At 39.2% G+C, this 15,210-nt stretch overlaps 1 pseudogene across 1 annotated transcript in view; it reads left to right on the top strand.

Annotated features, from left to right (window-relative positions):
- LOC146692549 (uncharacterized) overlaps positions 1-15,210 on the top strand; it is a 232,329-nt pseudogene that overhangs the window by 74,135 nt on the left and 142,984 nt on the right. The gene's annotated exons all lie outside the window — the stretch shown is intronic.

Genomic DNA, 15,210 nt, shown 5'->3' with positions numbered 1-15,210 from the left:
GTGGAGGGTCATAAGTGGATTTGAACTCAAATAAAGGGCACGTTTCGTCTCATTGACAATGATCCCCACAGGGTATGTCAATAGACTGGGGCAGGAGGCATCGACTTTATAACCAAAAACCAAGTTATTGCAGAAGTTGTTGCAGAATTATACCTTCTAACGTTTGCTTTACAAAAAAAACTGGAGCTTTTCCCAAATCTCACCAAAGAGCATCTGGAAATGAACATAAAATAAAAACCTGAATAATAACGTCAAAAATTAAGGGACCCCAGTGTGATGCAGAATCCATCTTATGGGTGAAAACCCCTAATCCTGGTCAGGTGCACACTAAAAAATTACACTACATAGGTACCACTGTGTGATGATGTGATATTAAGAGGTCCTTACAAAGCATGACTGCCTTGTAAGGACTGTTTGAAGTGCTGTTTGAAACGGGAAACAAACTGCTCACTACTGTGTCAAAGTGTGGTTTGTTTGGACCCAGCCATCCACCCTGACATCCACCCTGCAGTGACACTGTCTCCGCAACTGTTGCTGATTAAAATAATGCTCGAAGTAATAAAGTATTTATACAAAGAGCCCCATGAGGTTTGTTTTTAAATAAAACACACACACATGCTCCAAATATGGGCCTTTATTTTAAAAAACACAGCAACAAAAATGCAATTTTGAGAGAAATGTGTCCACTTGTGCAGCTGGAAAAGCATAGTTCAGGCTAAAACACCAGACTTAACCATAAAATCAGCCTTTATGTCCTCATTTTAGCAGGTACAGCTTCCTGCACTGAGAAACATTCAGTAATACACTTCTGCAGTTGCAGTGCTTCAAAAATATTCAGATGTGAAGGGTTATACGTCTTAATATAATCAGAATGCAGTTCAGAGTTACAGCCAGTAGATGGAGACAGAGGTCTTCAAATTCTTAATTCAAGAAAAGAATATTGAAAAAAGAAAATCAGTACTACAGGTGATGTTTTTACTTTACTTAGTGTAACTGTGTGATTATGTAACTATGAATACATTTAAATTAGTCCAGTTATTCGATATTTACTTGAGGGTCCAAATACATTTCTACAGATATTTATTAAGAGACATTTCCTGCAGATATATGTCCTTTTCTCTACAAAACGAGTTAGATTCTGTGCTGTGGGCTGAACAATCATTATTTATCCTTCTGAGCATGAGTTCAATAATAGGTGGTTCAAATGTTCATGCAAAGCTTTTGACTTGATCTAAAGTGACTTCAATCAAATTTGATAATGGAGTAACTAAAATGCTTTAAACATAAATGCATGCAGGGTCGTGTCTCTAATGAAATACATCAGAGACCACAGAAACCTCATGACGTGGAAGTTGGCTTACAAGATAAGAGGGAGAGATTCCTACCTCTAAGACTCACTTCATTGCCATATTTTGTGCATGAAAAGAATTATTGATAATTAAAAAGCAAAAACACTAGAGAACAAAGGGTTTTATAAAATTAATTTAAGAGCTTAAAAGGAGGGCAGATAAGGGAGAGAGGGATTTGATTCTTGCCAGAAGTGAAGTGTTTTTGAAGATTTTCGACCTTGTGGCAGAAGATAAGAGCTGGATTAAGGAGTATGCGCATCTGTGCGAAAGACATTCTCATCATTACGTTAGCGGTTAGCTAAGTAATAATCATGTCCTTGAATATAGTTCATCACAGTGGGCGTTACCCAATCGCTGGGAAGGGGGCCTTCAGAGTCTCTGTCTATTTAAATTATTATATAATTAACTTATTTCCATATTTGATGAGGTTCTCCCTGCTTTAACACTCTTTGAGGTTTGGTTTTTAAATAGATACAAGCTCTCAAAACTATTGAATCATTCTCAGCTTTCATTAGGACTCCTTTTGCGCTCCATGTCTTTAAGCTCATTTCTTATAAAAAACCGAGCCCACGGGCTCTCCGTATCCCCCAGCACCATTTAATTGAATACTGCAGACAACAATCATGTTTTTCATGCCTGGATGTTACAAACTGATTATTTTATTGGAGCTGAAAGAATTTGAACCATTTTGACATTTAAGTTTTTGTTTGCCTGCAAATTTTATTAAATATTCTGTCTTTGAATATCTTGTTAATTACTTTGCTCCCAGTAACAGCGTTCAACATGAATCATATAGGAAGGTACCTTGCTGCTAAAGAATGCTGCTGAATATCCTGTTCCACATGAAACCGTCCACAGAAAAAGGTTAGACCCATAAAGACTTTCTTCCTTTCGCTCTCTGTGGGATTTATCCTTTCTGTGCAGAATGCTACGTGCCAGCGAGCATCCAGAATGGGTGCTTTCACTTGTCATTCCTCAGTCCCACCTATCTGCTGCCTGATTGGATCAGTGTCCCGCTCCCTGCTCCAGCTTCATCATCTCACCTGCTTAACAAAGAAGAAGCTAGACTGTTAGAGAGGCTGGATGGGGTTACCTGTCCTTTGTTTGTCTGCAGTGATCATTAATTTAAATGCATATTGTGGTATTGACAGTGCACACAAACAGAGACCGCTGAGTTGTACCTTTGTATTTGTACTGAAAGGCTTCCTGTAGCTGTGAAGAGCCTCTCTGTACTTGAAGACTGAAGACTCTTTTTGGAGAGATTCAGGGTTAAGGGTCCTAAGTGTTTGTAGGATGTCTTTGGTGACATTGTGAGTGTGACTTAGGTTGTGTGTGTGTGTGTGTGTGTGTGTGTGTGTGTGTGTGTGTGTGTGTGTGTGTGTGTGTGTGTGTGTATTTTAATCGAGCCAACAGGAAGTTGCAAATAATAGCTGTCACGTTAGACAGATATTGATATAAAAACAGATTTTGCAAATTATAGAAGTGTTTCATGTTCCCATTTTCTAGAACTGAGAGTCAGACAGAGCTTTGGATATTATTATCAGCCTTAACCTTTAAATTTGATTTACAATCTAGTTAAAATCTTGACATTCCCAGAAAGAAAAGATTCAGACGAGTTGACTTTTGTCATCCTGATGCTGTTTTCCTGTAACTTGATTTCAAGTATTCCAGTACATATATACTGCCTTAATGTGATCGTTGAGGTAAACTAAAGGTCAGTTTCTGCAGCACTTAGACCTCCATTTCATATGAAGAGGGAGTATTTGGATGCTTGGATAGGATTTAAGCTTCGAATTGTGACCATGCTCAATGAGAAACTGCAGGTGGAAAAGTGAAGCAGCACACACTCGTGCCTATCTGCAGGAAACATGCAGGATGGGGGTTTCTCTGTGTGGCTAATCAAACTGAGCTGCTTTTTCAGAGTGATGAGCCTGAAACACATGGATGTGTGAAATTACACTGACAGGCAGAAAGAGAACAAGGAGACATTAATGTTTTACCTGCTGACCTCCTTTTAATCCCCATGAATGAAAGCCTTCCTGACTCCTACTGCCGGGAGCCTTCATTAATAAATCATCCCATAAAGTTGGGACCCAACACAAGTGTGTAACATTAACCTCCACTCATCTGGAGTCTGTCCAGCAGGTGTTGAACCTGCTGCTGGGATCAACCCTCGTTCATATTACATACATTTGAGTAACAGTGAGGTCCAGCACTGAGCCAGCTGACTCCCGAGGTGCTGGATGGACAGCAGTTTCTTCCACACAAAAGGAAATCCACCTTTTCCTTGATGGCCCTGGATTTGTTAACTGAGTCACTGCCATGCTTAAACAGGAAGGGGCCTTCCCCTGAGTGCTGAAATAAAGATGTAAGCACACTATTGTCTGGCACATCCGTCAAAATGATTAAGGGGTGCAAGCTCCAATTTGGACCCCATTGGTAAAGTGGCACCATTAAGTCTGCATAATCAGCTTTTATCAGTGGTGGTGAAGTGGGCTTAGCAACAACAACTTCTGTTTATACACAAAGCTTTTATGGAACTTAACAAACTTCTTTAGAAAAATATTTTTAAGCATGGGAAACACTTTGGCACTTGATTGGCTGAGATGAAGAGAAGGGAGTCCTCATCACTGAAGCCTGAAACACACTAATGTTGGTTATTACTAAATCTGCTGTCACTGTCTCATGAAACAGAATAAATCTGACAGTATCAATAATGTGTTGCTTTTTGCTCTGCCTTTTAATTCTTTGATTTAGTCTCCTGAAGTTTTTGACTTGTTTTCAGGTTTTATAAATGTATTTCCTCAGTAGCACCAAAATACATTACAGGAGCTCTGGGAATCTCCTCCGGGTTGGAGGTCAGTGGAAATATTTAATGCACCGGGATAAGAGCATTTTGGAAAGACTGACTGTAAATGGACTTTAACTGTAAGTTTGACAGACAACCAAAATTAATTCTACAAACGACCAAGGTTCATATGCGTTTTGTGCAGATTTAAATACTAAATTCAGCATTTTATGTAAAAAATAGACAGTACCCAATTTTTCAAACACATAATTTTCCAATAAATGCAATTGGACATTTAGTTACTACTAAAAGGTTTATATCATTTTAGGGTTGAAAATGATCTTGGTCTTAAAGCCTAAACAGATATTTCATCAGCACAGATTGTCCTTTGAGTTATTCCTTGTAATTTCACTCAATTAAAAGAAAAATGATGAAAAATATGATCTTTTAAAAAGTTGTGATTGGATCAGCTGCTCCTTTGCCAAATCTCCTGAAGGCACAGACATGCAGGCGGCAACAGTGGCAACATTTGACCATAAATCACCTGATCAGCAGGAGAGCAACGTTAAAAAATATCTTGCTTTTTATCTCACAAAGTTCAGCTTTTTTTTTTCCAGCATGGGGAACAAGTAGATAGTGATTTATTGATAAGAACACAGATGAGTATTTTGCTGTAGGACTGAGGTTGTGTCAGCAGTTTGGCTTCAGAAGCTTTGGAAACAAATCCCAGTCGCGTTATTCCATGAATTTGTCGTTTGTCAAAGAGCATTTACTGACCCTTTATATTTTTATTGGAAAACCTTAGGTACGATATCATCAAAGAGAACTTTATTTTAAATAATTATGACTATAGAACAACATTTTACAGAATAAGCATTGTTTACAGTGTTTCAACACGTTGGTATAAGAGTTATTTAACAGTTTTAAGTAAATCTATCTTTTGGAAGACCTGCTGGATTTGTCATACATGACATGTACACAAACATTAGACATATTTGATAATTATTTTATCTTTTAGTTTATTAGTAATGATTAATGGTTTGTTTTCTGAAGTGAATATGTAGTAATGATAGTAATTTATTATTATTAAATTATTTATTGTTATTAATGTAGTAATTTATTAGTAAATCATTCCGTATTTAAAAAAGTGTTTCAACAAAAAATTACGCCTGTTAATCATATTTTGTAGTTATACAAATGGCATTCAATTGGCTCTTTGTTCTGTAAAATGTAGTGCTGCACATGTCTGCCAAAATCAGCCTTGCTGACCGCCATTGGCATTTTAAGATGACATTTGTGAACAGTTATCTTAATGTTTATCTAGTGTCACGTTAATCTAAAGGTTAACAATCTGATGAAGAGATGATAAAAATCTAAAGAGTTCAAACTCTTCTTCGAGTATAAAAGTCTGATAGTGGTGTCAGCCCAGACTTTCAGTTAGTAAAATAGGTGTGCAAATAAACAACTTGTTTAAGCTCCAAACTCTGAACCATCATTTTGATAAGAAAGCAGTAACTCCTCCATTGTTTGTCCTTCCATCGTGTCCTCTTTTTTTTTTTTAATCTAAGGAGAGCTCGTGAACTATATTCCAGCAGTGAACCACGAGCCTGTGCGTGACTCTCAGTCTGCGATCTTTCTTCAGAGCTCACAGTGTAACCATAGCTGAGACTCGAGGGGATCAGTTTCTCTATCTGACTGCTCCCTTTGTTTGTTCATGTCCTTCTGTCGTCTGATGGAACCCCAGGCCAGTAAAAAACCCTTTAAAGAAGTCAAATTCTGTCCAAATATCCTCCAAACTTCAGGCAGATTTTTTTTGTTACTTTAAATCCTAAATTAATCTGTTTCATCTGTTGGGGATTTACATCAATCTTTGTTACAGTAAAGCACCTCCATCTACAGATGATGGTATAACTGCTTTTGAAGCGTGCTTCAGAGCGGAAGATTAGTTCGAGCTAACGTGTCTGTTCGCCTCTGTCAGACTCATGCTTCTGTGTGACAGCTCCCGCTCTCAGAGGAAATCCTCACCACAGCAGGTGAGCTACAGATCAGTGTATCCTCGTCTAATTTTTCTATCTTTCTAAAAAACTGGATTGCACTTTAATCTCTGCTTTTCCAAACAGCTATTTGATGGTTAAGACTTGGTATTGGGGATCAAGTCTCTATTTAAAGTTGGTAGAGGTTATTGAGCCTATAACCAAAGTAAAATCTGTAATTGAATACACAGAGTCTTTAAAAGAAAGACAAGATTTCTGATCCTGGACGATTTCTTGTGTTTATAGTGTGAGTAGGACTGCAGGTCCTCCTTCATGACCTGTACTTCCTGGAGTACAGGTCATGAGTTTTTCCTTCCCACTGTCGCCAAAGTACTTGCTCATAGGGGGTCATATGATTGTTGGGTTTTTCTCTCTATGTATTATTGTAGGGCCTTCCTTACAATATAAAGAATCTTGAGGCAACTGTTGTTGTGTTTGGCACTGTATAAATAAAATTGAATTGAATACATTAATTTACTTTATCAGTACTTGGAATTTCCATTAAACAAATTCCTCCAAAAACCATCAAAGAATATAAATAAGGTTGACAGCAGGTAGTTTACTATGAGTCAAACATTAGCTAACCAGATTTGCAGTCAACCAACCACGTAAAGAAAGCAGAGCACATCATCTATCAGTAGAAGTTGGCAGAAGCTAACAAGTTAACAAAAAAGCTAAAATGGCACCATTTTTAGTGAATTAGAGCTCCATTAAAACTGGAGACTCAAATAACTGGACTAAATGAAAAAAATGAGAACACAAAAAAACAAAGAGAGAAACTCATCTTAAAAAAAAGACTGTTAAGAAAAACAAAGACACAAAACAATACAAATAAAAATGGTAACAACTAAAAGATGCAAAAAAAAAGGCAAAACCAAGATCAAAAGAAACACATTGATTCAAGGTAAATGCTAAATGAGTACAGATGGATGTAACCAATTAATATGAGCGCCTGTAACGAAGTCACTAAATGACCACCCAAAGCTTCGACACTTCTTTCTTTGTTGTAATGTTTTCTGGTCCAGATCGGTTGTCTCGTTTCTCTGAAGGCCGTGTGGGGGTGGGGTTCATATCTTTGTGTTCCTCCTGTGGATGTGTGTCTCTGTATTGCGGTGTCCTGTCATTATTGATGCAGTGTGTAATGGTGTTGGCTGTATTGAGCTCTGTACAGTTCAGCGCGCTGCCGATGATGTGTGCCTGGACTGATGGAGACATTATCTGCTGGATGCTACTGCTGCCTGTGATGAACACACAATACAGCTAAGCTTTACACACAGGGCTGTGCAGTACACTGTGGCCATTGTTTAGGGGTTTTTTTCTTATAATGTAAGATTTTATTTTAAAGTGGTCGTGACCGGATCAAGCTGCTCACTGTGCCTGTAATTCTGCCTTTCAGACCTTCAGCTCAGAGCAGTCTGACATGCTGCTCAGTCGTGAGTTTTTCCACGCTGCTATCAGACCCTTCAGCTGTGTCTCCGTCCTTTTAGTCTACAGACTGTTTCATGTGTGGACACGTGTACACCCATGCACAGACGGCCACAGGAGAAGATCCACCCAAACTTTCTTAAATAAAATACTTGCATACGTGGAGCATGCCCACTGTCTCGAGCTGCAGCAGGACACCAGTTTGCTCTGTGTGGCCTGCTCCAGCATTACTATCCTGATTAATTTAGTTGAAGCATAAAAAGAAAAAAAAGGGAGAATCGGATTATAATTCCACTAACTGACTCGTCAGGATAATCCCTCGAATAGGGACAAACTCACTAACAGCAACTTTCTTGAAGCTCCACTTAATTGATTCTCTATATGGCAAACATGCGAAAGGGAATGTTGCATATTTATCCTCCAGAGGTTAAATACCTGAGACTTCCACAGCTTCTAGAAACAAAGAAGCCTTTTGGATGAGAGCTGGAACATCATCATAAATTTTAAAAAAAGAAGAAGAAGAAGAAGAAGTCCTCTAAATCGAGCACTGAGGAGTCCTGTTAATATTGCTCGGTGTTTGGTGCAGATCCCTTTGAAGTGTCTCCCTGAATGTTAAACTTGTGCAGTGTGAAGCTTTTTCTTTGGGCTTCAGTCTCTGGAACAAACTGCGACTCGGAGTCGAGTCAGCTAAATGACGATGTCTTCGTGTTGGAGCTGCTAACTGTGTGAAATCATTCAGCGTGTATAGTGCTGCTGCAGCTCGCCAGCTGCAAAACATTACTGCTGATGTTGATCGCTCTCCACTTAATCAATACTTTACCTCAGTTCACCTGCAGGCTGCTGGAGAGGAGATGCTCACAGTTACCTGCCACTGATCTTGGTTTTCACGCCAGAACCTTTACTTGAAAATTCTTCCTTGTTTTTATTTTATTATTTATTCCGGCATAAATGTTATCGCTCAGATGCCATTCTTTTTGGACAGGCATTCATCGTTCCCAGAGGATAAGGAGGGTGAGGGTCCGCAGTTGAATTTAATGTCTCGTGAAGTATTGGATGGATTGGCTTCATTTCTGGCAGGCATTCAGAATATGCTGTCATCTTCAGATTAAACCTGAAATTTTCAAATTACATTTGTTTAAGACCAAATAACAGCTCAGGTGGATTTGGTTTGGTTAGGGTACCTGCACACTGTAAGAGTCCATCAGTACCGTGCAATAATGTTTAATCATGGTCGCAGAATCTCTACAAGGTTTACCGTTGTTGAAGTCATGATGTCTTGTTTTGATATTTTTTTTAACAACCTAGTGTCCAGTGGCCATGATCAAAGCAATCACAAGCAGGTTTTTAGTGCAGCACTGTGTACTACTTTGAAATCAGTGTCATTAAAAGACTGCCACCAACCCCTCACCAGTCAGGAAATACACATTTTTCCTTAGATACCAATGGTCACCTACCATCCTCTAGGCCTGCGTAACCGGGTCCTAAACTACATTCTCAAAAATGTGTTGAAGGAAACAAATTTTTTAACAACAACTCTTGTTTTTGACTTCCTGAAAAAGTTTATATATATAAATTAGACAAATTCTTTATAAATTTGTGCATTTCTAATCTTTAAAACACATTTAAGAAAATTTTGGTTTGTTTTTATGAGAATATATATTTAAGGGTCATTGGATACAAAGATCATTGTAAAATGCAGAAGCCTTTTAAGTTCGTGAAGTCAAGTATTTGAATAAACATCACTTATGTAACAAACTTTTACTCATTTTGTCACCCAGTCCAGTCGAGGTGGTGTGTGTGTGTGTGTGTGTGTGTGTGTGTGTGTGTGTGTGTGTGTGTGTGTGTGTGTTGCTCTTTATTCCGTCATTACATATTTTAGTATTTTTTTCCGCAAACACATGGATTTGAGCAGGAAAGCTTAAAAGCCATGTTACATCAATTTCCTCATTATTCTTCATGTATAAACAACAAACAGTGCTGAAGGTCCTCGTCCCGCTGCGGTGTGACGACTAAACTTATGTTTAAACTGGGACATTTGGCTGCTTTGTTTTGAAAGATTTTTAGTTTCCAGCATTTTATTTTCGAAATAAGTCACATTAAAAACTCTCAGCTTCCAGATTTGACGGTTTTCTTTGAACATTACATCCAAAAAGGCTTGTATCCTGACTCTTCTGATAAAAAAAGATAAAAACAAGCTGTCAAAAACATCCTCCTCCTCCTCAGTGATATAGCCTTCACACCTGGTTTCATACTCTCATTCAAAGTCTTCCTCCTCTTCAAACAAAGATGTTCAGTCACTGCAAATCTCCCATTATCAAAAGACAACCTGCAAATTATACAGTTACATGCATGTGTGTGTGTGTTCCTGTCTATCTATCTTTGTGAGGACCGAAATCTGCATTCTACTATACTTGTGAGAACCGACAGTCACTTGTAAAGACACACACACCGGTCCTCACAAATTTGAAGGCATTTTTGAGGCTCAAAATGTGGTTTTAGTGTCAGGGTTACAATTAGGTTATGGTTAAGTTTAGGGTAAGGGTTAGGCATTCATTTTTAATGATTAGGGTTAGGGGCTAGGGAAACCATTATGTGAATAAAGGTCCTCACTAAGATAGCTGAACGGGCGTGTGTGTGTGTGCATGTGTGTGTGTCCTACTTAAGTGTTTGAAGGACAGTTTTCAGATGGATTTTTCAGCAGTAAAGTGCTGAGTGGAGCTCTTAGCCAACTGTCTCCTTATTCTTCACTTGTCTTCCATCCCTTCATCCCTCCTCCTCTTCCTCCTGCGTTAGCAGCAGCAGCACTAACTCACATTACATTTTGGCTGTATTTTTTTGGACTGCTGTGCCATCTAATTTAGCTCACTTAATATTTTTTTACCCTCACTTCCAACTTTAAGAACACTTTCTGATTTGTAGGCCTTTGCAAAGCTGAAGCCTTTCCTTCATTTATTTGATGCTGAGGAGGTGATCCATGCATTCATTTCATCTCAGCTTGACGACGGCAGCAGCATTTATTCATGTGGAAGTCGGTGTTTAGTTTCACGTATGCAGCTGGTCCAGCTGCCCAGCACATTTTTTTTTGGCCCCAGTCAGGGTTTTTTAGTCACTGCATACACTGCGCTGATCAAGCCGTTCAACATCAGCGTCAGACCAGTACAGTAGCCGCTACTTATTACATTATTTTTTGTGTTACTGAATAATATGGTCTGTATAATTTTTAGCTAACAATGTAACACTAAATCAAATGTAGTATTTCTTTGTGTTGGATGTCTAAGCGTTAGCATAAAGATGACAGCACAGTGACTCAGGCTCAGTTATCTCTGCTTTTGTTGAACTTTGGTCAACTGGTTGGGGTCAACTGTCACACTACTGACGTAGATAATGGGTTGCTCCCAGGTAGGTGGAGGTCGCGTTTTCAGTGACACATCATTGGTTCTGGACAGGACAGTTTGATCTTTTCTGCCATGTTCTTGTACCGACATTCAATAGATTACAATTATTTCGACAAACTTGGAGTTCGGTCTGCCATTTCTATTCTGTCTTCCTCGTGAAATAAGATCAAGTGATTTTTGCCCATAAAAAAGGAATGCTGGGTCATTTTTATGTAGGGCAAGTAACAGGAAAACAGTTTGACACCCAGCACTGTTCACCTGCACAAACCCTGTGAGAAAAGGTGGGAAGGCGGAGCACACAGGTGAAGGATAAGTCATCACAACCCAGGGATGGCTTTACCTCATTCATCCCTTCAATAGTCAGGTGAGGTTGGAGAACTGGAAGTTAAATGAGGAGTTCGGGGAAAGGATCAGTCAACAGATAACGAGTCACAAGATTCCAGCAAAGATCCCTGAAAGTTTTGTTTTCATAACATGATTCAAACATCATGCTTTGACCACTGATAGCACATACAAAACATACAGCAGCTCAAGCTACATAATGGTTCACACCAAATAATAAAACCATATGAGCCTGTCCCTGAGCTTCCATGTGAATCTGTGCATCAGTTTCCTGCGTGGTGGTCCTCGTTCCTCGCTAAGGTCTCCTAATGAAAACACTGCTGTGTACATGCCTCTGTGAACAGGGTTTCATCCCACTGGGGAGATTTGTTGGTGTAGAAAAAAGATTTTCAGTTTTCTTTGGAGTGAGCGTTGAAATTGAAACGTTGATGGTTCTTTCACCTCATCGCACACAAAAATGAAAATCGTGTTCAAATAAAGAAGGAAACATGACCACGATATAAATAAAAGCTGTGCCTCTGCATGTGTTACTATCTGACCATGGCTGAAATATAATTTTCAAACCAGCATGCATTGCCTCCGTGTTTGTGTACTCTTGGACTATATTTACGAGGACCATTTAAGGAACTCTTCCAGGTTAAACTTGGTTTGACGTGATTTGGACGTTTTACTTCTGAATGGATTATTTCAGCTGAATCTGCCAGCTTGTAGGAGACATTAATATACTCCCAACTCCATCCTATGTGTGTGCTGCTTATGTTTTCACCTTTACGCTCTGTTTAAATTAAAAACCAGAGTGTCAGCCTAAGCAGCAAACTCCAATAACTCAAATTAATTAAACAAGGGATTTGTAAGTAAATTAATCATGGAGTCTCTCCAAGAGTGGAAGGAAATTAATACAACAGACAAACATGTTCCCAGTTTCGCACTAATGTCAAATAAGTTACCTAAAGCCTGCAAGGACTTAATTTTAGGTTTTTAATTGAATATTTGTTTAGAACTGGGAACTTTTATCTCTATTTTCACTAGCAGGAACCACATCCTTGGTAACGATGAGAGATGAGGGATGAGGAAGTGTGAATAGTGCTGTGGTTTGGGGAAGGCCTTGAAGGGGACTGGCGACGGCTCTCGGTCCAGGCAGATTCCCATGTACTAACGAGAAATAAATGGAGGAAAGGAAGAGAGGAGAGGAGAAGAGAGGAAAGAAAAGGGGGGGGGGCAGGGTGGGGCATAAAAATGAGAACTGCAGGTATTGGAGAAGGGGGGTTTTATAGCCTGAGGCCAGAGGGGGCGTGAAGGAGGAGTGGTCCCGCTCCTGAAATTCAGATGATATCTCCACTACAATTACACATATTAGTGCATCTCAAAAGATTCAACATAATAAGGAAGTTTGTTTCTCCTACACTTTAGTAAATTCTGTATTTGTAACATTTTATTTAATACAGTATCTCCCAAAAAAGAATATTTGGGTCTAGTTTGGTGTACGTAACCAGAATCATTGGCGATGATCATCGACGCTCCTCAACAAAGGTATCTTAAAGCTTGTTATAGGAAAGTTGAGTGGGAGGGAAACATGTGAGAGGAGTTTCTAGAAAACTGGAGGTTCACAAGGAGTGGACAAAGGCCTGTGTAGGTGCACTAAGAGCCACACCACATCTGCAGGGAAAGAGTTGTAGCTGCCCCTGATGCCAAGCCCCTCCTGAACCAGAGACAATCTTTTGAAATATCAGACTGGCTTTATTTCAGAAAAACATGACAGCTCTTTTATAGAAAGACAGAAAATATTTCTCACTTTTCATGCACAACACACATCACATCTCTTTTTTTAAAGACATCAGCTCTTTTCACAATATTCATGACACCGGGCTGTTTGTCACAACTCCAACATGCTGCTGTGTCCCACTTCACACCTGATGGTTTGTTTTTGATACACACTGTGGTTTAAAACTAAAAGATGTGACATGATCTTGGATGGATTATGAAGAAACGGGCTCTTCAGGAAAGGAAACTCCCACAAACCTCCAGAAACCAGACACAGATGGTATTATGAGGCGTTTCAGTGTTGGGAGAGTCAGACTGGAACATTGTGCCTTAAGGCATTAAGGCAACAACCGATTGGTTTTAGGTCAGACTTTTCGTTCAAAATATTGTAACTCTTTTTGCATTGGAATTATTTCAGTTGAGCGAAAGGTTCAGGACAGATGTTAAAAAAACATTGCAAAACACATATCTGATGCCAGAGACAGGTTAGGGATCTCTCACTACAGACTTCTCATGTGCCTGCAATGCCTTAAACCTACTCAGGAAGTGAAAGCATTAGTAGAAAGATACTGTAAATAAGTCAGAAAATACTGAATAAAGTGCAAAGACTCAGAACTACAGTCTTAATGTCTCCATCACTGCTCAGACGTCCTGGTTTTTTTGACTTGTGTCTTTATGGTTCTGTTGTTTACTTTTTTTATAAATGCTCTTACCCGGGATAGACAAGAGACCTACTCAGTATTCCATCCACCTGTGATGGTGATGGTGAGGGGTTGCACACAGTACTTTCACAGACAACAATACAAGACTAACAGTGACAAAAAGCCACCCATACAGATGTTTCAGCTGTTCTGGATTTTACTGCATCCGTTCAGATTCACTAAAAATCTTTCAGTGATCCAGCTCTAGTTAAAGGAAACATAAGAGACTTTTAATGACTGTAAGATTTACTTTTTCCACATATTAAATTAAACTCGGCCAGAATTTAGGATTTCCCATGTTCGGCTGACCAGATCTGTCCTGATTTACATGCTGAGACAGAAATCAGTGGGAAGCAAACAAACTCTGTTTCACCTTTCATAGGTAACAATTTACATACTATAGTACAACCAACTAACCTGCTAAGACCAATAATAAGCCTATTGTGCTAATTTGGCCTCAGGTTGTTTTTCAGATTTTATTTTCAAATGTAAGAACTGTAAAACTCTACATAGCAAACACGTTCATGCACTTTGTGGCTTCTAATTGTTCATGCTTTCGAGTCATTATCACCCCTAGACACCTTTAAACCAACAAATAATCCACATGTCCTGCTTTTTCAACCATATTTATCTTTTCTGAAGTATTAAATCTCGACAAGGCACCTCAGCGAGGCTCCTTCAGAGAGCCCACACCCAGCTCTCTGCAGCTCCGGGGGACATCACATCTCATGTAGCATTAAATGAAGTTTGCAGAGTGTGAGGAAGAAATCAATATCGATCTATACCAGAGGTTGACAGCTTCTTCTCTTCACACAATTCACCCTGCCTGAAGCTCCTCCTTTGTGAAGGAGCCTAAGATTGGACAAGAGCAGATAAATGCTCCCCGTTTGTGTTAATAGTCTTTGTGTCTCTGTTGTAGCTCAGCTTTGATTGCAGGGACGCCGTTAAAGCTAACCTTTGCAGCTTTTCAGCTCTAGAGGTGTCACAGAGACATTTTCTATAAGTCCTTTCCTGCCTCTGTTGGGAAACAACAGAGGCAGGAAAAGATCCAGGCTAGGAAAGCTCAAAAGAGAAGATAAGGAGAAACACAAAACTTTCAACCAGAAGTATCAGGTTAGTGTTTAATGCAGCTGAATTTACCAAAGGATTGTGAAGCTTTCACAACAGTAAACATGTTGTGATACCACAGACGTGCTGATGTTAGTGCCTTTCTAAAGACGTCAGTAGTTTTAAGAGGTCACCTCCAGGTGCCGAGCTAAATGTTGTTAGTAGATTTATAAGATTCTTCCAGCCTTTGAACCAAGTGGTTTAAAAACATTAGGATTAATCAGTCAACTTGTGGAAGAATAATCAAAAAGTGTTGAAAAAGTTCACTGTATCATAAACCTTTTACACAAAGATTCAGATTTTCTCTTC

The sequence above is a fragment of the Copadichromis virginalis genome, linkage group LG15, assembly GCF_057382275.1.
Source record: "Copadichromis virginalis isolate Kocher_CV1m ecotype Utaka linkage group LG15, C_Virginalis_male_GT1.1, whole genome shotgun sequence".
NCBI classification, from domain to species: Eukaryota; Metazoa; Chordata; class Actinopteri; order Cichliformes; family Cichlidae; genus Copadichromis; species Copadichromis virginalis.
The sequence above is the reverse complement of the archived record's forward strand: the minus strand, read 5'-3'. Positions and strand labels throughout refer to the sequence as shown.